The following is a 23,275-nucleotide window of genomic DNA, read 5'->3' as shown; positions in this document are numbered from 1 at the left end:
CATCATCCATACAAGGGGATGTGGCCAAGTTACTCGGTTTGGGTCCATCTGCTTAGCGAGTCTACAGGCTGTAAACGATGATACGGATCAAATGTTACTTTTTGTGAGGGCACTAAGGGACTACAATACCTCAAGTGTATGAACAGAGCTTGCCCATATGTCAAGCAACTTCTTGTCAGTACAGGCAGGGTCAAAAGGAACATAGAACACAATCTTCTCTTGGATCGGACAGATCATCGACCGTGCTCTAGATTCATACATTCGCCACCAAATGCGGCGACCCAGAGCTCATGATGATCCATGTCATTATCACGTCCCTGACGTTAAAGAGAAACTTGTCGCAGGTATTGCAAGTGGCCGTGTGAAAGCGCCAGACAACCTTCACCCATTATTGTATCTGCAAGACATGACTCATGGGTCCCTTAACATGTTTTCCATAGGTCCTATGGTGGCCGCTTAGCAAGTGGTCTAGCTTCATTGCAGGACCATTAGTAGTCGGTCAAAGGCAAATGTTATGGTCTCGGTTTGCGGCAAATGTAAAAGAACAGCAGCTCTTTTCTTTTTTTCATCTTCCACTACCATAGGGCACAGCAGCCAAGAACCCTGATGCCTTTCAACAACTGCAAGATCCATCTGTTTTAGAGTTGCCAGATTATATGTATTATTCCCATGTATAAACTTCATGTCCCCATTCTCCTAGTGAGGGGCATAGGTTCATGGGTTTCAGTGTGTTTGTTAAACTGTATACAGTAATACTCAAACCTTTAATCATAGAGCAGTTTCCCACTCACCGACCATTACTGTTCAGGCTGTTGACCTCTGTTATTATCAAACCAACAGGTTCACGAGGTGTCAAAATTCACATGCAATGCGTTTTCTACTTGGATGTGTATCAATCCCGCTTCCACCCACCTTTTGGCGAGTCTCCTTGAAAAGAACATGGATTTGTATTTGTGTTGGAAGAATGACGAATTTAGAAGTAATTTGCATTTTTCCTAACTATACAAACCTGTTCTTTTACACAGCATGATAAGTATATCACCTTCCCCCAGTAAGTACTGCATGCAATCAAAAGTGGTTGAGCAAGTGAGTGTGCAGGCTGAAGGTGTCTCCTGCTACATCCCCCGTTTGCCCGCGATGTTGGCTGTCATCTCACCCAAGTTTGTTTGTTGGTTTTTTTTTTTTTTTTTTCTTCTCCCGTGAACACCAGCTCACACTGAATCTATTTTTAGTGAAGAACTTCAGGTTTGTATTGTTAAGAATAATACAAATTACATCAAAATTTGTATACTGTACTTCCTATATAAGGTATTATATATTTGTACTTTCTCAAAGCAAAGATAATGATCTGGCTTTTGTATGAAAATTTTCCCTAATTCTGTATTGTTTAGATGTAGAAATTTTTTCAAGTATTTCAAAATATTTATAAAAAAATGACTATTTTTAGTTGCAGCTTGTCAAAGTATTAAAATGAAATTTAATAGAAAATTTTGGTTTTTAAGTAATTGAAGGCAATATTTTTTTATGTAACTAAAGCTTTTTGGTTTATCATTAACATTTTATTTCTATGAACCCTCCCTGCTGTTCATGTTGCATCTCCAACTGTGTTAAAAACATGTTTACCCCTAAACTAAAAAAATTTAATTTTTTCCCCCTTTTCCAATAGACTTAAGGCCTAAAAAATATATCTGGCAGTTAATGGCAATAATAAACCAATGGCTGCATTGCTCCATTTAAAACGATGGTCTCTATTTGCCAAATTGTTCCAATTTGGAGTTACAGTATAGTGCTTTTAGTGATGCAGTATTTCCTGGAACTATTAGTAATTACCGTATAGATTGTTCAAGAGAATTATTTCTGACCGATCATGATCCTTATTTTTTGTCTCGTGTCGTGGACAGCACTGTGATTTAGATTTACCTTTGTTAGTAAAGTACTGTTGGACAACATTCCGGTTCACGTACTTCTGCTCTCTTCACAGTTACTTTAGTCTCTTCCTGCACAAGTGTTGTCAATGGACTTCACGATCCTGTAGAAGAAAAACTTAGTTTTTTCTTCTCCTTTGCCACATCCTTGTGAGAAAATCTTCGCTGCTACATCTATAGAAAAAGTTGAAGACATCATCTAGGGTGTCTAGGAAAAGACCGATGAGGATTGCATACACGTGACTTTACAGTTTCTCTCCCTCTCTCTGGGACTCAAAGTTGCAGTGTCTCTCCCACAATCGCCCCACGTAGTTGAGAACGTAAAAAAAGATTGTACCAAACAGTGAATGGTTCGAAGCAGGACGTACCAAGATTGTACCCAGGAACGCACAATATTTTTTACAGGTGTTTTTGTGCCTGATACCATCATTTGGTCTTATAAAGAGACCAAGCACTCTTATCCTCTTCTGGGATAAAAGACTCTGTCCTCCTTCTCACAGCTCCTGAGACACAAGATGGGATTGAAGAGACTGTCCTCCTTCTGACAGCTCCTGAGACACAAGATCACCATCAAAGAAGATGGCAGCCCAGCAGAAGGATTGTCGTGAATGTGCTCCTCCCTCATACGAGCAGCAAGAGTACATGAGCAGACAGTCTTGACAGCTCTCCACACTTATGGGCTTGGACTCTACAGTCAATGAACATGAGCAGACCTTTAGTCTCCTGGTGAACAACCCCCTACATGCTAGGAATCTACACGTAAAGGCCACACACTCAGACTCATCATGCTTACTCTTTGGTTATCGTTATGTTCAAATAGCAGAGTACCCGTCACCTCTTTCTCATTGTTCTATGGTGACGTATTAAGTTCTTCCTATGCTTCAAGGCCAGTCAGACTAGATCTTCCCTCGCTCCAAGACTATACAATGTGCGTGCTTCCTACTCGTCTCCATGTTTCAGTGAAAGCAAGAGACTTCACTTGACCACCCTGAACTGAAGGCTCATGACCACCATGAATGCTCTTACTATCATAGATGTAACATTCCATGTTATCATTCCCTGCGGGACTAAAATGTGGCACTAAATGCTCCTTCTGGTACAGAGCACTCTCATGGGTGGAGGGGACAAAGGGCACTGCCCCTTCCACTAGTGGATGATTGGCAGAGGGAATTTAGGAATATGCTCTTGCCTTCATCTATCACCGAGCCCTCGGGTACGATGCCTGCCGCTCTGAAGAGAAGAAACTTTGTTCCTGAAGCAAGGGATGATTGATTGAGTAGAATCATAAAACATCAACCAATCCTTCTCTGCGGATCAACAATTATCATGTATAGAAACACACAAAGCTGTTTACTGTAGAAGTGAGTGTTTCATCAAAAAAATTTTGTTGGGGGGGAGGGGGGAATAGTCAGTTTTAGCACTGCTCAGTTGTTGCGTATGAGTGTACAGTGTAGTTACAGTATATGGCAAATATCTTGTGGGTCAGGTAGTGCATAGGGTTTACCCTGTGTTAAGTGAAAGTAAAATATGTTCTTGCCTTTTATGTCGTAAGGATACACATTAAAAAAGTTGTCAGGGTTTCAAGCTCAATGTGTTATAAATGCATATTTACGGGAGCTCTTGCAGGTTAAAACGTCTAGTTATTTATTTATAGTCTTGTAAAACTATAATTCTGAAAAGAAAGTTTACCCAATAATCAATCTTATATAATTCTCGTATTTCAGCGCCAGGTATGAGGACATTAGATGTAACGACCGCCCAAAGTACAGAAGCACTATTTTCTTAAGGCAGAATGGTGCTATTTGGAAGAACTACTGGTCATGGAATTTTATCTTGTCACATAGCTGCCTTGGATTTATACAATCCCCCAGGAAAGAACTGGAGTATCGGATGAATCGAAATAGTGTTCTAAGAAGCAACTGTAATGAAGATCATTGATGAGTTGAAAATGAATGGTATAAGGAGAATATATACTTCACTGGAAAATTACAACCTATCTCATAGCACATCAGGTGAGGCAATTTTTAGTGTAAAAAAGCTACCGTCAAGCCTTTGGCTGTTACTTCTAATCTTTTTTTTCTTTATACCTAAACAACAATAAACAGTCAATACTGTACAGTAACGATTCTCTGTGGTTGTTTATAGTAATAGATATGGTAGCACAGTACTGCACAGTGGTTGATTTTAAAATTTGGATAGGTATGCTATGTGTGGTAACTATACACTTTAATTTTTAGTCAAATACACGAACCATATATTTCTCCCACTCTAGCTTGTGTTTTATCAGTTTTTGACCATGAATATTGGGGCAGACCACCTGTTCATTAGTTCCTAATTTCCCCTTATAAAAACAATTATGGGGGATCCCAGTTGGAAGTCAGTTTGTTCCGACACTATTACAAACCTTACGCTACTTATTAGGGATAATCTTTCTGCAAAGCTGGAAGATTACCCATTAGGACTTTTAAGCGAGGTGGCAACTACCAAACCCGCTAGTTAATGGAGGGGTAGTTAGGGTTGGGAGCTACCCTTCTCACTCGTACACTAGTGAATGCAAGCCAATTTTTTCTTTTGGCTTTGAGGAGAAAAGATATGTTTGCTCTCTGGTCCCTCAAAAGACCTTGGTCTTTGATTTTTCAGATTATTTTTCTTTTCTGGTGTGTTCCTTCTTCTGTGTCATCGTGCGGACTTGTCTAGGGCCTGAAGACTGCTCCTGCAGTACTTCATGTCCTCCGTTTAGACAGACCCCATTTTTCATGTCCGACTTGCTGGGGACGCCGCTGCGAGGAGCGTAGGGAGATTTGGGCATCGGCACAAGAAGTCCAAGAGGGATTCTTTGCCTTCGGGGTCTTCCTCAAGAGCTAAGAAATGTCGGTCTTCTTCCTTAATCCCCCGGTCTCTTCACGAAGCTCCGAGGAGCGGTCGAGTGGGAACGTAGACCAGCTAACACTAAGGCAACCTTGGAGATCCGGGGACGTTGCTGCTTTCCCTAGAGAAGCAAATTCGCCTCCGCCCCCGGGCTAGTCTTCACTTTCTGATGTTGTAGGTTTGGCCGTCACTGTGTGTTGCCGGGCCTCCTTCCAAGGAAATCTTGGTAGAACTTCTGCAGCACGGGGCTCAGAGGGTTCCTTCTCCAGTGTCCTCCGGAGTAGAAGTCCTTTCTCTAGCTGGTGCAGTGATTGATGCTCTTGTTGTCTACAAGGCCCACCTCTCGCCTTCTAATGCTCCTGCTAGTCCTACACGCCGACGAGACCAACGCACCTGCTCACATCCCCAATGCCGACCTTCTGTTGACGAAGAAAACCCACGCCATCCTCGGATCTCTTTGTCCTCCAGGGACCTTAGTCCTCTTTGCGGGCCCAGATGTTCTCCCTTGCCCTCTGTTAGGCAGCGCTTCAGTTCCAGAGACCAATGATCTTCTTGCCATTCTCCTGCTCGTGGCCGTCACTCAACATTTCGTGATCATCACTCAACATCTCGTGATCGTCACTCTGCTGATAGTCGATTGCCTGCTTGTGATCGTCACTCACCTGCTGGACCCCAACCTCTGCTCACTGCTCTCCAATTTGTGATCTTTCGTCACCTCATGATCGCCGCTCTTAAGCGTGCTTCTTGCCAGTGCATAGCCCTCCAGCTTGCTGTTCACCATCTCTTCCTCTGCCTAGACTGTCTCCTGCCAGACACCGGTCACCAGTGCACCACTCTCCATCTAACTACTTGCCATGTTCACTCATAGAAGCTTTTTACGAACAAGACGTCTACTGTAAATACCTTGGAAAGTCCTCTATCGCAGTCAGTCAGGCAAAGCGGGCCATCTTCTGTGGTTGGTGTCGTGAAAGGGGTTCAATCTTCTCGAAGCCACTATTTCACTGATTGCAGAGTTTTTATTGTAACTTTGAGGAGAAACTAATGCTGTCTCAGCAGTGAAAGGCTATCTCAGATCTTTAGACTGAAAGGGGTTCCTATTTCCTCTTTGGCAGAATTGTTATTACTCTTAAGGAATGAGTTATGGGCAACTCAGCCGGAAGTGAGACCTCCATCTCGGAACATGGTTAGAGTCCTCTGTTCCCTGAAGAAAGAACCATTAAGTTGAGCTCATACCCGGACTTGACCCTCCAATCAGTTTTCAAACTCACTCTCACCTCTGCGTAGAGTGAGCAAACTTCATGGCCTTTCCTACCACATTATCCATACAAGGGGATGTGGCCAAGTTACTCTGTTTTGTCCCCCCAATTTTATTGCCAAGACTCAAAATCCGGCTGTAGCAGACTTTAGGTTTGGGTCCATCTGCTTAGCGAGTCTACAGGCTGTAAACGATGATACGGATCAATTGTTACTTTTGTGCGGGCACTAAGGGACTACAATACCTCAAATGTATGAGCAGAGCTCGCCCATATGTCAAGCAACTAATTGTCAGTACAGGCAGGGTCAAAAGGAACATAGAACACAATCTTCTCTTGGATCGGACAGATCATCGACCGTGCTCTAGATTCATACATTCGCCACCAAGGAAGGGGACCTAGAGCTCACAACATAAATGTTATCAACACATCCCTGCTGTTAAAGAGAAACTTGTCGCAGATATTGCAAGTGGGTGTGTGGAAGCGCCAGACAACCTTCACCACCCATTATTGTATCTGCAAGACATGTGACATGGATCCCTTAACACGTTTTCCATAGGTCCTATGGTGGTCGCTCATTAGTAGTCGGTCAAAGGGAAATGTTATGGTCTCAGTTTGCAGCGAATGTAAAAGAACAGCAGCTCTTTTATTTTCTTCATCTTCCACTCCCATAGGGCACAGCAGCCAAGAACCCTGATGGCTTTCAACAACTGCAAGATCCCTTCTGTTTTTGAGTTGCCGGATTATATGTATTATTCCCATATATAAACTTCTTTACGTCCCCATTCTCCTAGTGAGGGGCATAGGTTCAAGGGTTTCAGTGTATATGTTAAACTGTATAATACTCAAACCTTTAATCATAGAGCAGTTACCCACTCACCGACCATTACTGCTCAGGCTGTTGATCTCTGGAATTATCAAACCAACAGGTTCACGAGATCAAGATTCACATCCAATGCGTTCTCTACTTGGATGTGTATCAATCCTGCTTCCACCCACCTTTTGGCGAGTCTCCTTGTAAAAAATGTGGATTTGTATTTGTGTTGGAAGATTGACGAATTTAGAAGTAATTTGTATTTTTCCTAACCATACAAACCTGTTCTTTTACACATACTTATCATGCCATCACCTTCCCCCAGTAAGTACTGCATGCAATCAAAAGTGGTTGAGCAAGTGAGTGTGCGGGCTGAAGGTGTCTCCTGCTACAACCCCAGTTTGCTCGCGATGTTGGCTGTCATCGCACCCAAGTTTTTTTTTTTTTTTTTTAGTGAAGAACTTCAGGTTTGTATTGTTAAGGAAAATACAAATTACATCAAAATTTGTATACTTCCTATATAAGGTACTATATATTTGTACTTTCTCAAAGCAAAGATAATTATTTGCCTTTTGTATGAAAATGTCCCCATAATTCTGTATTGTTTAGACATAGAAATTTTTTCAATTATTTCAAAATATTTACAAAAAATTGACTATTTTTAGTTAGCTTGTCAAAGTATTAAAAGGAAATTTAATACAAAAATTTGGTTTTTAAGTAATTGAAGGCAATATTTTTTTATGTAACTAAAGCTTTTGGTTTATCATTAACTTTTTATTTCTATGAACCTTCCCTGCTGTTCATGTTGCATCTCCAACTGCGTTAAAAACATGTTTAACCCTAAACTAAAAATTTTCATTTTTTCCCCCTTTTCCAGTAGACTTAAGGCCTAAAAAATATATCTGGCAGCTAATGGCAATAATAAACCAATGGCTGCTTTGCTCCATTTAAAACGATGGTCCCTTTTTGCCAGATTGTTCTGATTTGGAGTTATAGTGCTTTTAGTGATATTTCCTGGATCTATTAGTAATTACTGTATAGATTGTTCAAGAGAATTATTTCTGACCGATCATGATCCTTATTTTTTGTCTCGTGGCGTGGACAGCACTGTGATTTTGATTTACCATTGTTAGTAAAGTACTGTAGTGCTGTTGGACAGCATTCCTGTTCACTTACTTCTGCTCTCTTCACAGTTACTTTAGTCTCTTCCTGCACGTGTTGTCATTGGACTTCACGATCCTGTAGAAGAAAAATAAAAAATTTTAAGTAATTTTTATTTTTCCTAACATACTTACCGAGAACTACTTTCTTTTGGAGTCGCTTGTGATCTCGCTTTCTCGACCAAGGTTTTTATGAATAGAACTTACCTGGCAGTTATATATATATATAGCTGAGTCTCTGACTGCGGCATAATTAAATCGAAAATCGCGGCAACCGCCTTGTGGTGGTTGTGTGGTTAGATGGTTAACAACCCTTACAGGGTGGTACTTGGAATCATTCCCATTTCCTGTTCCTCAGATTATCTCTGCCGGCCGGATCGACAACATCGTTGGTCCGCCTTTCAGAGTTTTTTCGGATCGCTTTCCCTTCATCGCCTTTTTGGACTTCGTTTTTGGTGAAGTACACTGTGTTGGGATTTGGCAATCGTGTTGTTTTTGTTTTTTGTCTTTTTTCCTATATTATCATGTGAGAAAATTCATTATCGTGTTTGTGCAAATGATATTTGCAAGGTGAGGTTGCCGAAATTTTCGGTTGACCCTCACACTATCTGTATGGGTTGCAGGGGTTTTGAATGTGCTTTAGATAATAAGTGCAAGGAATGCGAGGTTTTAAGTGATAATGATTGGTTAGCTATGCAGCGCTATGTGCGCAAACTCGAGATTGATAGAGTTAGAAGAGCTAAATCAGAGTCAAAGTCTGCTAGTGAGCCTAGCTTAGATTTATCTATTGACCCTTTGCTTGTAACCCCTTTGGAAGGTATTCCTTCCCCAAATGTAGTAACTCCTGCCCCTTCTACAGGACCTGTGCCTACGGATGACCCTGGGTATGCTAAATTAGCTGCTGAATTGGAGGCCATTAAAGCACAGTTGGAGGCCTTTAAAGGTAAGGGTGTTGGTGAAATTAGTGCTTGTGAAAGTGCAGTGGAGGTGGCGACTGATCGAATCTGTCATACCCCTAGGTCTAGACCTCTACCAAGCTCCCAGGACCAAGGGAGAAGGTACGTCGAAAGCCGAAAGGGGGTGAGAGGTGCTTATCCTCGGTCAGTCGTCCCCTCAGACAGTCCTGTTGCGATCTCCCAGGCTGCTCTTGACCGCCGTAGGAAAGGCGTGTCGGATACGTTTGTGTCTTCGCCTGATAGTTCTCCCAGACGTAATTGGCGTTACGAATCAAGACCAATGAAGAGAGGGTGGAACCGGGACGTGCAGTCTCGCTCTCCCTCTCCCGGTTCGAGTAGCAGAGACCCTGATTCTTCGGAAGACGTTTTCGATGTTCCTGTTAAAAGGGCGAAACAGAGAGTCCTTAGCCCAGTTAATCCTGCTAGACTCCCTGCTTCTTCTGCCAGCGCTCCCAGTCAAGCCGTACGACAACTGCCGTCTTCGGCACCGCGAGAGCCAGCGGAGGTTGCTAAAGCTTTCATGGTTGTTATGCAGGAACAACTTTCATCGTTAGTTAAAGCTTTCAGCCACCCTTCTCAGTCCGTCAGACGTAAGGACGTCTCTTTGCCTGTTAAGAGATCTTCTTCTAAGAGAGTTTTTAGTATCTCTCCCAAGAAACCTCTGCGCACTTCGTCGGCCGTACGACAACGTGCAGCCTCCTCATCGGCACGCTGCCAGGAATTTCCTTCCCCCCCTCCCGCCGCCAGGACGATACTGCCTCTCGTTCTCGGCGCCGCGACGATTCCGTTTCCCTTTCGAAACACCCGGACGTTACTGCTTCGTTTCTTAGGAAACAGGATGAATGCAGTCTGCATTTTCAGGGCGACGGCAGCCTGCATCTTCAGGACGCTTCCGTTTCTCGTCATCGTGACGATACTGCCTCTCGTCATTGTGACGATACTGCTGCTCGTCATCGTGACGATACTGCTGCTCGTCATCGTGACGATACCGCCTCTGGCCGACTGGATGTTAGCGGCGCTCGGCACCAGGATTCAAACAGCTCTCGCTGCCAGACTGCTGGCAGCCCAACTCTTCGGGATGTTATCCTTGAGCAGGACCTCGAAGATATTTCGGAAGAGGAAGAAAAACCTGCCGACTCTTCTAGCGATTACAAGGTTCTTTCTCGCTCTCTTTTGGAACTTTATGGGGAGGAATTTCAACCTTCGGCCCCTCGTTCTCCTCAGTCTCAATTTACCTGGAAGAAAGCTACTAAACCTTCGGCCTTCATCAAAATGAAACTTTCAATTTCGGCCAGGAAAGCTCTCGCTAAAGTGGGTGATTGGATGGAGGAACGGAGACAAGCTGTCAAGACCACCTTTTCTTTTCCTCCGTCCCGGCTCGCTTCCAAGGCCGGTATTTGGTATGAGACAGGGGAACCTTTGGGGTTAGGAGTGCCTTCCTCCTCCCAAGGTGACTTCTCGGCTCTTGTGGACTCGGCAAGAAGGCATGCTTTAAACTCTGCCAAGGTGATGTGGTCCATGTCGGAGCTTGATCACCTCGTCATGGGAATTTTCAGGGTTTTCGAGGTTTTCAGCTTCCTGGACTGGTCTCTCGGGACTCTGGCCAGGAAGTCTGGACTCCTGGAGGACAAGAAGGACCTGTCGAGTATCATGTCCTGCATGGACAAAGCTCTAAGGGATGGAGCTAATGAATTGGCTTCCCTTTTCTCAGCAGGGGTCTTAAAGAAGAGGGCCCTTTTGTGCTCCTTCACCTCTAGATCTGTGACTGTTGCCCAGAAGTCGGAGCTGCTTTACGCCCCTTTTTCTCGTCATCTTTTTCCCGAAGTTCTGGTCAGAGATATATCCCTTTCTCTGGCTCAGAAGGCTACTCAGGACCTTTTGCCTCGGTCGGCTAGAAAGACCTTACCTGTTGCTCTTGCTCCTCTGAAGAAGGAGGAGAAGAAGTTTCAACAGCCCTTTCGGGGCAGGATCTCCTCGAGAGCGGATTTTAGGGGGAGAAGACAAGAGTCAGGGCCAAGGACCAGCAGGGGTGCGTTTAGGCCTCGGTCCAAAAAATGAGATGGAAGTCCTCCAGACACCAGTAGGGGCAAGACTGTCTCGTTTTTGGCAGTCTTGGGAAAGGAGAGGGGCGGACACCTGGTCCCTCTCAGTCATCAAGGAAGGTTACAAGATCCCCTTTTTAAAGAAACCACCTCTCTCAAACTCTCCCCTGGCCTTAGTGGCTCAGTACACCGACGCGGGGAAACGAGAGGCTCTTCTGGAGCTAGTCGACCAGATGTTGGTCAAGGGAGCGATAGAGCCAGTTCAAGACCTCGCCTCACCAGGCTTTTACAATCGCCTGTTTCTGGTTCCCAAGAACTCGGGTGGATGGAGACCAGTCCTAGATGTCAGCTCTCTGAATGCCTTCGTGGAGAAAACAAAGTTCTCCATGGAGACGGCTCAGTCAGTGCTGGCTGCAGTTCGTCCAGGAGACTGGATGGTTTCTCTCGACCTACAGGACGCTTATTTTCACGTCCCCATTCATCCGTCTTCGAGGAGATATCTGAGGTTTGTGTTCCAGGGCAAGTGCTTCCAGTTCAGGGCACTTTGCTTCGGTCTCAGCACAGCTCCCCAAGTCTTCACCAGACTTATGGCGAATGTGGCAGGCTGGTTACACCAGGAGGGGATAAGGGTCTCCTTCTATCTAGACGACTGGCTGATCCGGTCACAGTCGAAAGAGAAATGTCTGGAGGACCTAATGAAAACTTATATGATCACTCAGGACCTGGGACTCATCGTCAACTGGGGGAAGTCTCAGACCGAGCCGAATCAGACTATTCTCTATTTGGGGATAGTTCTGAATTCAGTTCTTTTTCAGGCTTCTCCCTCCCAGGAGAGGCAGACCAGGTGCCTGGACAAAGTCAAAGGCTTTTTGAGGAAGCAGGAATGCTCAGCGAAGGAGTGGATGAGTCTGCTGGGAACGCTATCCTCCCTGGAGCAGTTTGTCCCTTTGGGGAGACTGCACCTAAGGCCTCTGCAACACTTCCTCGCAAAGGTTTGGAACAGGAAGATCCAGGAGGACACTTTTTCTTTTCCCATCCCGACAGAGATCAAGGATCTTTTAATGTGGTGGCTGGACCCAGCTCTGTTGAAAAAAGGGATCTCCTTGTTCAAGAAGAACCCCGACCTAGTGTTATTCTCAGATGCATCCGAGTCAGGCTGGGGAGCAACACTAGGGAACAAAGAGGTCTCAGGTATTTGGGAAGGGAGTCAGGTCAGTTGGCATATCAACAGGAAGGAGTTGATGGCCATTTTGTTAGGGCTCAAGGCCTTCAAAACCTCGGTCTCGGGAAAGACTGTGGAGATCAATTCCGACAACACCACAGCTCTCGCGTACATAAGGAAGCAAGGGGGAACTCACTCCCTCTCTCTGTTCTCAACTGCGAGAGAACTTCTCCTCTGGGCGAACGAGAACGAGACCCAGCTGTTGACAAGGTTTGTTCAAGGGCAAAGAAACATCAGGGCAGACATGCTCAGCAGGAGGGGACAGGTCCTTCCTACAGAGTGGACTCTCAATCCGCATGTCTGTCGGAGCCTCTGGAAGTTGTGGGGCAGACCAGTAATAGACCTTTGCGCCTCCGGTCTAAACAAGAGGATCCCGAACTACTGCTCCCTAGTACCGGACGAGGAAGCTGTTGCGGTGGACGCCTTCTTGATGGATTGGACGGGGCTGGACATGTATGCCTTTCCCCCGTTCAAGATAATCAATCTGGTTGTCAGGAAGTTCGCTCTCCTCGATTCGGGACGAATGACCCTAGTGGCTCCATTCTGGCCTGCGAGGGAATGGTTCACCGAAGTGGTAGGGTTACTGATGGACTTTCCAAGAAGACTCCCGGCAAGTCCAGATCTTCTCAGACAACCCCACTTCGAGAGATTTCACCAAAACCCCCTCGCTCTCAATCTGACTGCCTTCAGACTGTCGAGAAGCTCGTTAGATCTCGAGGCTTTTCGGCACAAGCGGCGAAAGCTATTGCCAGAGCAAGGAGGATCTCTTCACAAAGAGTCTACCAGTCAAAGTGGGAGACCTTTAGAGCTTGGTGCAGGAGGCGCAAGGTTTCCTCGTCCTCTACCTCTCTGAGCCAGATTGCAGACTTTCTTTTGTACCTCAGACAGGATGCTAAGCTGGCTGTATCTACCATTAAAGGATACAGGAGCATGCTCTCAACCGTCTTTAGGCATAGAGGCTTAGAGTTATCTCAGAATAAGGACTTGCAGGACCTCATTAGGTCTTTTGAGACAACGAAGCAGGTGCACTTAAGGCCCCCTTCTTGGAACCTGGATGTGGTGCTAAAGTTTCTGTGCTCCAGGAAGTTTGAGCCTATCTCGCAAGCTTCTCTGCGAGATGTGACTAAGAAAACCCTCTTCCTTTTGTCTCTAGCGACTGCCAGGAGGATCAGCGAGGTCCAGGCAATCGAGAAGCGTGTAGGCTTCACCCTAAATGGAGCGGTTTGTTCCTTGAGGTTCGACTTTCTCGCCAAGAATGAGAACCCTTCGAAACCCTGGCCTAGGACTTTTGAAGTCCCTAACCTCACGGATCTAGTAGGTCAGGAACAGGAAAGCCTCCTCTGCCCAGTTAGGGCTCTCAAGGCGTATTTGGCTCACACTAAGAGCATGAGGGGTGCTTCCAACTCCTTATGGTGTTCAGTGAAGGATCCTCAAAAACCCCTGTCAAAGAACGCTTTGTCCTTTTTCCTGAGGGAAACTATTAGGGAAGCCCACCTCTTTTGTGAGGAAGAAAACTTCGCCCTGTTAAAAGTACGGGCTCACGAAGTAAGGGCCATTGCTGCTTTGCTGGCATACCGGAAAAATATGTCAGTTAAGCAGATCATGGACGCAACGTTCTGGAGGAGCAACTCTGTCTTCGCTTCTCATTACCTCAGAGAGGTAAGAGTGGACTATGATAAGTGTTATACCTTGGGCCCATACGTAGCTGCGGCTTCTGTATTAGGCAAAGGAGTTACTACCCCCACTCAACCTTAGTTTATGTACTTGTATATGGGTTTGTGTTTTTTTATGGTTGTCTGAGGTCCTCGTCCTGTGGTACGGTTCCCTCAGTCCAGATAGATAGTTTATATCTACTTCTGCAAGGTTAGATGGTTAGCTTTAGTAAGGTTGCAGGTTTTTTTTATATGGGAAGGTAGTTTTCTGAAGTCTAGTCAAGTTGTTGGTCCTACCCCTTTGACAGACTCGATTGAGTTGTTGGCAGCATAGCGGGTCTACTCCTGGCTGAACACTCCTAAGGGAAAGCGACTCTAGAGGCAGTTACCTTTGAAGTCAGCTACCTTAGCAGGTAAGGAATCAAGGTGTTTGTTCTCCTACAACTCTTTTGTTGTTTCCCCAACTATGTTTTTTCTGTCTGTTTCCCTCCTCCAAATGTGTGAATCAGCTATATATATATAACTGCCAGGTAAGTTCTATTCATAAAAATGGAGTTTTTATGATAAAACAAAGTTTTGTGAATACTTACCTGGCAGTTATATATATATTTTAAAGCCCACCCACCTCCCCTCAGGAGACAGGTCGGGCAAAGATAATCTGAGGAACAGAAAATGGGAATGATTCCAAGTACCACCCTGTAAGGGTTGTTAACCATCTAACCACACAACCACCACAAGGCGGTTGCCGCGATTTTCGATTTAATTCTGCCGCAGTCAGAGACTCAGCTATATATATATATAACTGCCAGGTAAGTATTCACAAAACTTTGTTTTATCATAAAAACTCCATTTTTCACGCCGTAACCCCCCTACTCCGTTCTCTACATAGGCCTACCCCCGCCGCCAAGGAATGCGCCCCGAGGGCAGGATTAGGGCAGGTCACTGCTTCTCTGGGTCATTCTCCTCATTAAGTTCGTTGTATAGCCCAACTTGGCAATGGAAGGATGGCACTCAGGGACGGAAGGGAGGGCCATTACCCGAAAGTAGTTCTCGGTAAGTATGTTAGGAAAAATAAAAATTACTTAAAATTTTGATTTGTTCCAACACAAAATACTTACCGAGAACTACTTTCTTTTGGAGACTTATACTTTAGGAGGCGGGAGTGCTATTCTGACACTTGACTCGGCACGTAGGGCCTAGAGGGCTATGGAATGCGGGGGCCTATCAGAGTGCGGGAGTGAGGGTAACTGCGCAACCTTACGCTATTACTGTATCTAAGACTTACCTCTTGCAACCTTACGCTATTACTGTATCTAAGACTTACCTCTTAAAAAATTCTTCTGACGATTCCCTCCGGATGTAGTCGCGAAGAATGTGTTCATCGTTGGGGACAGCCTCTGGCCTTACCACTACACAGCCTGGAGGGAGGCAATGACTGTCCCAATGGAGAACCCGTCCAAGGATTTCCTTGAATAATCCTTGAGGTAGTGGGCAGTAAAGGTTGACTGGTGCGACCAAGTGCCTGCCTGTAGGATCTGCCCTACCGCCATGTTTCTCTCAAAGGCCAAGGAGGTGCTCAGACCCCTGATGTCATGGGGCCGGGGAGTGCCTGCCACTGCCATTTTATCCTCTTCATAGGTTCTAGCGATGACTTGTCTCAGCCAGAAGGAAATGGTGTTCTTGGAAACTTGCTTCCTATTAACACCTGTGGAAACTAAGAGGTTTTTGATACCTGGTCGGAGTAAGAGACGTCGAATGACAAACCATGGATCTCTCCCACTCTCTTAGCGGACGCCAAGGCCAGCAAGAAGACGGCCTTGAGGGTGAGATCTTTGTCCACGATATCCTTCAAGGGTTCAAAGGGGGAACGACACATCATCTTCCGGACCTTGTCTAAGTCCCACTGGGGCACCTTTCCCGCCTGAGGGGGGCAAGACTGCTCGAAGCTTTTGACAAGCATCGCTATGTGTCTCGAGGCTCCCAGGTCGATGCCCTTGAGGAGGAAGACTTGGCCTAAGGCAGCCCGAACCCCTTTTATGGCTGGGATTGACATCCCTGCTTTGTCCCTGAGAAACACCAGAAAATCTGCTATGTCTGGGACAGAGGCCTTAAGAGGTCTAATGTGCCTCTCAGAGCACCACTTCGTGACGGAGGTCCATTTTGTCTGGTAGACCGCGGCTGACGACTTTCTCAGGAATAGAGACATTCTCTTAGCCGTGGAGGAAGAATATCCTTCTTTCTTCAGGAGCCGCTCTTTAGTCTTCAGTCGTGAAGACGTAGGGAGAGTGGGCTGTCGTGGAGCTTGAGAAAGTGAGGCTGGTGCAGAAGGTCTGACCTGGCGGACAGCGGCCACAGCGGTTGACTCGATAGGTCTTTTAGATCCGCGAACCACTCTCTCTCTCCGGCCACCAGGGCGCTACCAAAGTCATCTTTAGGTTTCGGGCCGTCTTTACTCTGTTGAGCACTTGTCTTATCAACGTGGAAAGGGGGAAAGGCGTACACATCCAGATTGTCCCACTTGTGCTGAAAAGAGTCTTCTAAGGCTGCTTTCGGGTCTGGTACAGGGGAGCAATAGACTGGGAGTTGGGCGTTGAGGTTGTTGCAAAGAGGTCAACCACTGGGGAACCCCAGCGTTGAATGATGAGCTTGGCTATTCCTGGGAGAAGGGACCATTCTGTCCCTACTATGTGGCCCATTCTGCTGAGGCCGTCGGCCAGAACGTTTTTTTTCCCGGGAATGAACCTTGCTAACATCACCTTGATTTTCTTCCGCTCAATCTAGACTCTCTATGGTGAGATCGCACAACTCCTTCGATTACAAGTACCCTGCTTCTTTATGTATGCCACTACCATGGCGTTGTCGCACATCCACGCCACGGTGTTTCCCTTTAGCAGACTTGCGAAGTGTAGGCACGCCTTCTGGACTGCTTCCAACTCCAGGACATTGATGTGGAGTTGCCTCTCCCCTTCCAACCAGGTCTCTCGTGCCGTTTCGTCGAGGAGAAGGGCTCCCCATCCCTGGTTGGAGGCGTCTGTGAACAGTAGTAACTCGGAAGGGCCGGTCCCGAAGGTCGTCCCCTTGAGTGAGTTCGACTGGCAATGCCACCATTCTAGGGAGGGTCTCGTGTTTGGAAGTACTCAATCCGTCTGTCACCAGAGGTTCCTGAGATTCCATTGGATGGATCTGAGCCTTACCCTCCCTTGGGGAACTAGGTTCTCCAATGAGACCAGGTGACCTATCAGCCTCTGCCAGTCTTTCGCCCTCCTGGGGTGTTCTTACAGGAACGGCTGACTAATGTGCCTGAGGTTTCTTATCTTATCCTCCGAAGGGAAAATTTTCCCCGAATGATGTTTAATGTCATTCCCAAGTAGTTCATTCCGGTGGATGGGGATAGATTTGACTACTTCGGGTTGATTACGCTCCCCAGATCCTTGCAAAACTGAAGGAGACTTCTCCCTTGTTCCTCCAAGAGGACCATTGAGGCGGAAAGAAGCCACCAGTCGTCCAGGTATCTGATAAGGCGGATGCCTCGTTCGTGAGCCCCCACTGCGACAGCCGTGGAGACTCTCGTGAACACTTGGGGCGCTGTTGACAGACCAAAGAAAAGGGTACTAAATTGCAGGATCTGGGAACCCTATTTCACCCGGAGGAACTTCTGACCCGAGGTGTGGATCGGAATCTGGAAGTATGCGTCCTTGGGGTCGATGGTCATCATATAATCTTTCTCCCTCAAGGACAGCAGGACTGAATTCTGAGTGTCCATTTTGAAGTCCGTCTTCTTGACGAACCTGTTGAGAACTGACAGATCTATAACCGGTCTCCACCCCCTGTCGCTTTCTCCACCAGGAACAGGCGACTGTAGAAACCTGGCCCTGGGAGAAGAACTTCTTCCATGGCCCCCTTCTCTAGCATGGACGACACCTCCTCTTGAAGGGCGGTCCTCTTTAACGGGTCTTTTGGGATCTAGCCATTCTATCCGGTTGGCTGGAAAAAGCGGGGGTGGTTCCGTTAGGAACGGAAGTCTGTAGCCCTCCTTTAGTACGGACACTGTCCAAGGTTCTGCTCCTTGGGCCTTCCATGCTTGCCAATGACGTCTGAGGCATCCTCCAACCCGAGGGTTGGGCGGGGATAGGGGGCCTCCCACTCTTATCTTCTTCTAGAGGGGCGGCCTGATCTGCCTCTCCTAGAGGCGGAGTAACCCGACCTGAAGGAGCTTGAGGGCGCTGGAGCTCCCCTGCGGGGGGGCTGAGGCGTTGCGGACCAGGAGGAAGCGGGGGGCTTCTCTCCTCGTAGTGCTGGTAGAGGCTTGGGGTGTCGCGGCACTATCTGAGACGGACCTCTTATAGGGTGGTCTCCTAGGAGTCGTAGGTCTTGGGACGTTAGCCTCCTTCTTTTTCAAGACCTTCTCCATTATGGCTTCTAGTTCCTTCAGAAGAAACAGAGACTCTCCCCACAGGGGAAAGCTGCGAATGGCTCGTGTCTCCCTGTCTGGTACCTTCCAAGACACCTTCGCCAGAACAGTGTCTCGCTTCCAGAGCACCCAGTTAGCTGTTAGTGCGAGAGACTGATATGTCAATAACCTAAGGGTTTTACCCCCGGAGGTAATGAGGTCCCTCCGTAGGCCTTGCTGGACAGGGCCCTTGGGGTCAAAGGAGGCTTGTACACCTTCCAAAGTGGAAGCCCACCAGTCCAGCCAAGAGGAGACGTTTACTAAGTCCCTCGACATTTTTCTCCATCATGGAGGCTTCTGCTGGCGAGAACCAGACTGGGGCCGAAGAGGCTCTACCGTCTGAAACGCCTTGACTAAGGATGTCTACTGCTGACTCCACCTTAAAGGTTGGGGGGCCTCGGCATTGCTGGCCACTACCTTGCCGACATACTCCTGCTCTAGGACTAGATCTCGGGTTAGAGGAAGTGCTAGGGACGTCTTAGGTTGGGAGGGAGTCTGCATGATCCTCAAAAGGCTTGACTTCCAGGAAACTTCATCCGTAGTCGCAGGTTCCGGTATTTGTGGTGCCTTCTGAAAAGGCTAACCACTCTCCTATAGACGGAGTCCTCCGTCAGGGAGCCCTCCTCTCCGTCAGCCGAGGTCTCGGCTTGGGGCCGGGGAGCTGGGTTACCGGGCACGCCGACTGGACGTCTAGCTCTTTGGGGCCAGGGGCGCCGTCCTGCCGAGGTACTGGATTTCATCTACGGGGACGTCCGCACCAGGGGCCTGGGTTAACGCAGTCAACGCTGGTTCAGCGGGGACTCTCGTCCGCCCAAGGGCTCTGGGTGCCGAGGATGCGGTTCCCGTGGGCTGACCCGACAGCGGGAACCGTTCCTTCTGACCCGAAGGCCGCACCAGCTGGGCTGGTTCGGCCAGGCCGCCCGACAAGAAGCGCGTTTCCCCCCGCTGGGCGGGGTTAACCGGAGGCTTCGGGGACTTACGCTTACCTGTAGAGTCCTTCCTACGGCTTGATCTCGAGGAGCCGGGTCACCGGGCACTCCCCGGCACTTCGGTTCTGGAATACCAGGCACTCCCTTGCGGTGGTACCGGTCTTCCCCGGCGGGGAGCTCCGCACCAGGTTCGGGGGTCAGAACCGGCATTGCCGTACCGTCGAGGACTACTGTTCGTGTATTCTCTCTGGGGGACGCGGACGCGGATCCCCGTGGGCTGACCCGACGGAGGGAACCGTTCCTTTTAAGTCCGAGGGCCGAACCAGCTGTGCTGATTCGGCCAGGCTGCCCGTAAAGAAGCCCGGTTACACCCGCTGGCAGGGTGAACCGGAAGCTTCGCGGTCTTACGCCTGCCTGAAGAGGCCTTCTCGCATTTCAACCTGCGAGGGTTATATCTGCGTCTGGAGGATGGCCTTCGTGGTGAGAAAAAATCCTGGGTTGCCGGTCCGGGGAACGCTGCAATACAGACCTGGAAGGCTCCTTCTCGGCGAGGCCCTCGGCTGCAGAAGAGACTGAAAAATACGCCAAGAGACTGGAGAAGAATTAGGGACATTTTTCCCCCACATGGGGTCATCAGAGGAGAGGTGGCCTGCTTGCACCAGGACTCCGTCTCCCCACACACTCTCGAAAGTAGTACTTACCTCGAACTATTTCTTAAGAGTTATCTTCTCCACAATAAACCAACCTCGTCTCCTACTCTGGGTAGGAGAGGGTGGTAGGGAAGCTCTGTCAGGCGAGACGCCCGGCGCTAGTCTTCTTAGGCGAACCCTTCGTCGCCTACTTCTTCTTGGTGCTATACCGCACCCACTCAAACTCCTGGGGAAGAGCAATGGGTACTTCCCCGCAACTGACTTACCTCGTCCCCTACTCTGGGTAGGGGAAGATGGCTGTATAAGAATCTCTATTCGACGAGGCATCGGGAATTAAGTGGCGAGGAGAGGCTCGTCTTCCTATGAGCCTCTTGGATGTATTCATCCTCTTGGTGCCGAAGTGCACTCACTGCACTACGTTCCAGGACTAGTAGTCCTGACACGTGGTTGAAGGGGAACATAAGCTGCCCCTACACGGCTAACACCAAGGATAAGGGGAGGAAGAATGATTTATTGTAAAATTGTTCCCTTCAGCTATTAATTCCTTGAAGGAAATCAAGGAATACTGTTCCATAACGCACACAAGCACTTAAGGAAATGAATTAAACACTGGGTAAGCACACGGTTGAAAAGTGAACGCACAGGAACACTTGGGAAAGCACACTGCGAAAAAACACAAATCCCCACGCTGGGAACACGTGGAACACTAAACGCGCACAAAGGATCGAGAGAGACGAGAGTGAGGTGTGAACACCTCACGACCAAGGAACTTAATGAGGAGAATGACCCAGAGAAGCAGTGACCTGCCCTAATCCTGCCCTCGGGGCGCATTCCTTGACGGCGGGGGTAGGCCTATGTAGAGAACAGAGTAGGAGGGTAACGGCGCGAAAAACCTTGGTCGAGAAAGCGAGATCACAAGTGACTCCAAAAGAAAGTAGTTCTCGGTAAGTATTTTGTGTTGGAACAAACTTAGTTTTTTCTTCTCCTCTGCCACATCTTTGTGAGAAAGTCTTCGCTGCTACATCTATAGAAAAAGTTGAAGACATCATCTAGGGTGTCTAGGAAAAGACCGATGAGGGTTGCATACACGTGACTTTACAGTTTCTCTCCCTCTCTCTGGGAGTCAAAGTTGCAGTGTCTCTCCCACAATCACCCCACGTAGTTGAGAACGTTATGTACTAAGATTGTACCAAACAGCGAATGGTTCGAAGCAGGACGTACCAAGATTGTACCCAGGAATGCACAATATATTTTACTGGTGTTTTTGTGCCTGATACCAGCATTTGGTCTTATAAAGAGACTAAGCACTCTTATCCTCTTCTGGGATAAAATACACTGTCCTCCTTCTGACAGCTCCTGAGACACAAGATCACCATCAAAGAAGATGGCAGCCTAGCAGAAGGATCGTCGGGAATGTGCTCCTCCCTCATACGAGTAACAAGAGTACATGAGCAGACAGTCTCGACAGTCACCACATGTATGGGCTTGGACTTTAGTCAATGAACATGAGTAGACCTTTTGTCTCCTGGTGAACAACTCTTTACATGCTAGGAATCTACACGTAAAGGCCACGCACTCAGACTCCTCATGCTTACTCTTCGGTTATCGTTATGTTCAAATAGCAGAGTACTTGTCGCCTTCTCTTTCTCATCGTTCTATAGCGACGTATTGAGTTCTTCCTATGCTTCAAGGCCAGTCAGTCTAGATCTTCCCTCGCTCCAAGACCATACAATGTGCGTGCTTCTTACTCATCTTCATGTTTCAGTGAAAGCAAGAGACTTCACTTGACCACCCTGAACTGAAGGCTCATGACCACCATGAATGCTCTTACTATCATAGATGTAACATACCATGTTATCATTCCCTGCGGGACTAAAATGTGGCACTAAATGCTCCTTCTGGTACAGAGCACTCTCATGGGTGGAGGGGACAAAGGGCACTGCCCCTTCCACTAGTGGATGATTGGCAGAGGGAATTTAGGAATATGCTCTTGCCTTCATCTATCACCGAGCCCTCGGGTACGATGCCTGCCGCTCTGAAGAGAAGAAACTTTGTTCCTGAAGCAAGGGATGATTGATTGAGTAGAATCATAAAACATCAACCAATCCTTCTCTGCGGATCAACAATTATCATGTATAGAAACACACAAAGCTGTTTACTGTAGAAGTGAGTGTTTCATCAAAAAAATTTTGTTGGGGGGGAATAGTCAGTTTAAGCACTGCCCAGTTGTTGCATATGATTGTACAGTATAGTTACAGTATATGGCAAACATCTTGTGGGTCAGGTAGTGCATAGGGTTTACCCTGTGTTAAGGACCAAGAAACAGCCCCTAAAGTGAAAGTAAAGTATGTTCTTGCCTTTTATGTCGTAACGACATACATTAAAAAAGTTGTCAGGGTTTCAAGCTCAATGTGTTATCAATGCATATTTATGGGAGCTCTTGAGGGTTAAAACATGTAGTTAATTATTTATGGTCTTGTAAAACTATAATTCTGAAAAGAAAGTTTACCCAATAATCAATCTTATATAATTCTCGTATTTCAGCGCCAGGTACGAGGACATTAAATGTAACAACCACCTAAGGTACAGAAGCACTATTTTCTTAACGCAGAATGGTGCTATTTGCAAGAACTACTGGTCGTGGAACTCTATCTTGTCACATAGCTGCCTTGGATTTATACAATCCCCCAGGAAAGAACTGGAGTATCGGATGAACCGAAATAGTGATCTAAGAAGCAACTGTAATAAAGATCATTGATGAGTTGAAAATGAATGGTATAAGGAGAATATATACTTCACTAGAAAATTACAACCTATCCCATAGCACATCAGGTGAGGCAATTTTTAGTGTAAAAAAGGTACTGTCAACCCTTTGGCTGTTACTTTGAGTAGTCTTTTATTTTTTTTTTGTCCTAAACAACAATAAACAGTCAATACTGTTGTCTGTGCTTGTTTATAGTAATAGATAGGGTAGCACAGTACTGCACAGTGGTTGATTTCGAAGTTTGGATAGGTATGCTACGTGTGGTAACTATATACTTTAATTTTTAGTCAAATACACGAACCATATATTTCTCCCACTCTATCTTGTGTTTTATCAGTTTTTGACCATGAATATTGGGGCAAACCACCTGTTTATTAGTTCCTAATTTCCCCTTATAAAAATAATTATGGGGGATCCCAGTTGGAAGTCAGTTTGTTCCGACACTATTACAAACCTTACGCTACTTATTAGGGATAATCTTTCTGCGAAGCTGGAAGATTACCCATTAGGACTTTTAAGCGAGGTGGCAACTACCAAACCCGCTAGTTAATGGAGGGGTAGTTAGGGTTGGGAGCTACCCTTCTCACTCG

General features: G+C 46.9%; 1 long non-coding RNA gene across 1 annotated transcript in view; it reads left to right on the top strand.

Moving 5' to 3' along the window:
• LOC137617248 (uncharacterized) overlaps positions 1-22,747 on the top strand; it is a 100,107-nt gene extending 77,360 nt beyond the window's left edge. Inside the window, exons 4-5 of the long non-coding RNA XR_011039594.1 lie at positions 3,650-3,937; positions 22,466-22,747. This is a non-coding gene — a long non-coding RNA (uncharacterized lncRNA). The remainder of the gene's footprint in view (positions 1-3,649; positions 3,938-22,465) is intronic.
• Positions 22,748-23,275: the final 528 nt, after the last annotated feature.

This window comes from Palaemon carinicauda, chromosome 2 (genome assembly GCF_036898095.1).
Source record: "Palaemon carinicauda isolate YSFRI2023 chromosome 2, ASM3689809v2, whole genome shotgun sequence".
NCBI classification, from domain to species: domain Eukaryota; kingdom Metazoa; phylum Arthropoda; class Malacostraca; order Decapoda; family Palaemonidae; genus Palaemon; species Palaemon carinicauda.
The sequence above is the reverse complement of the archived record's forward strand: the minus strand, read 5'-3'. Positions and strand labels throughout refer to the sequence as shown.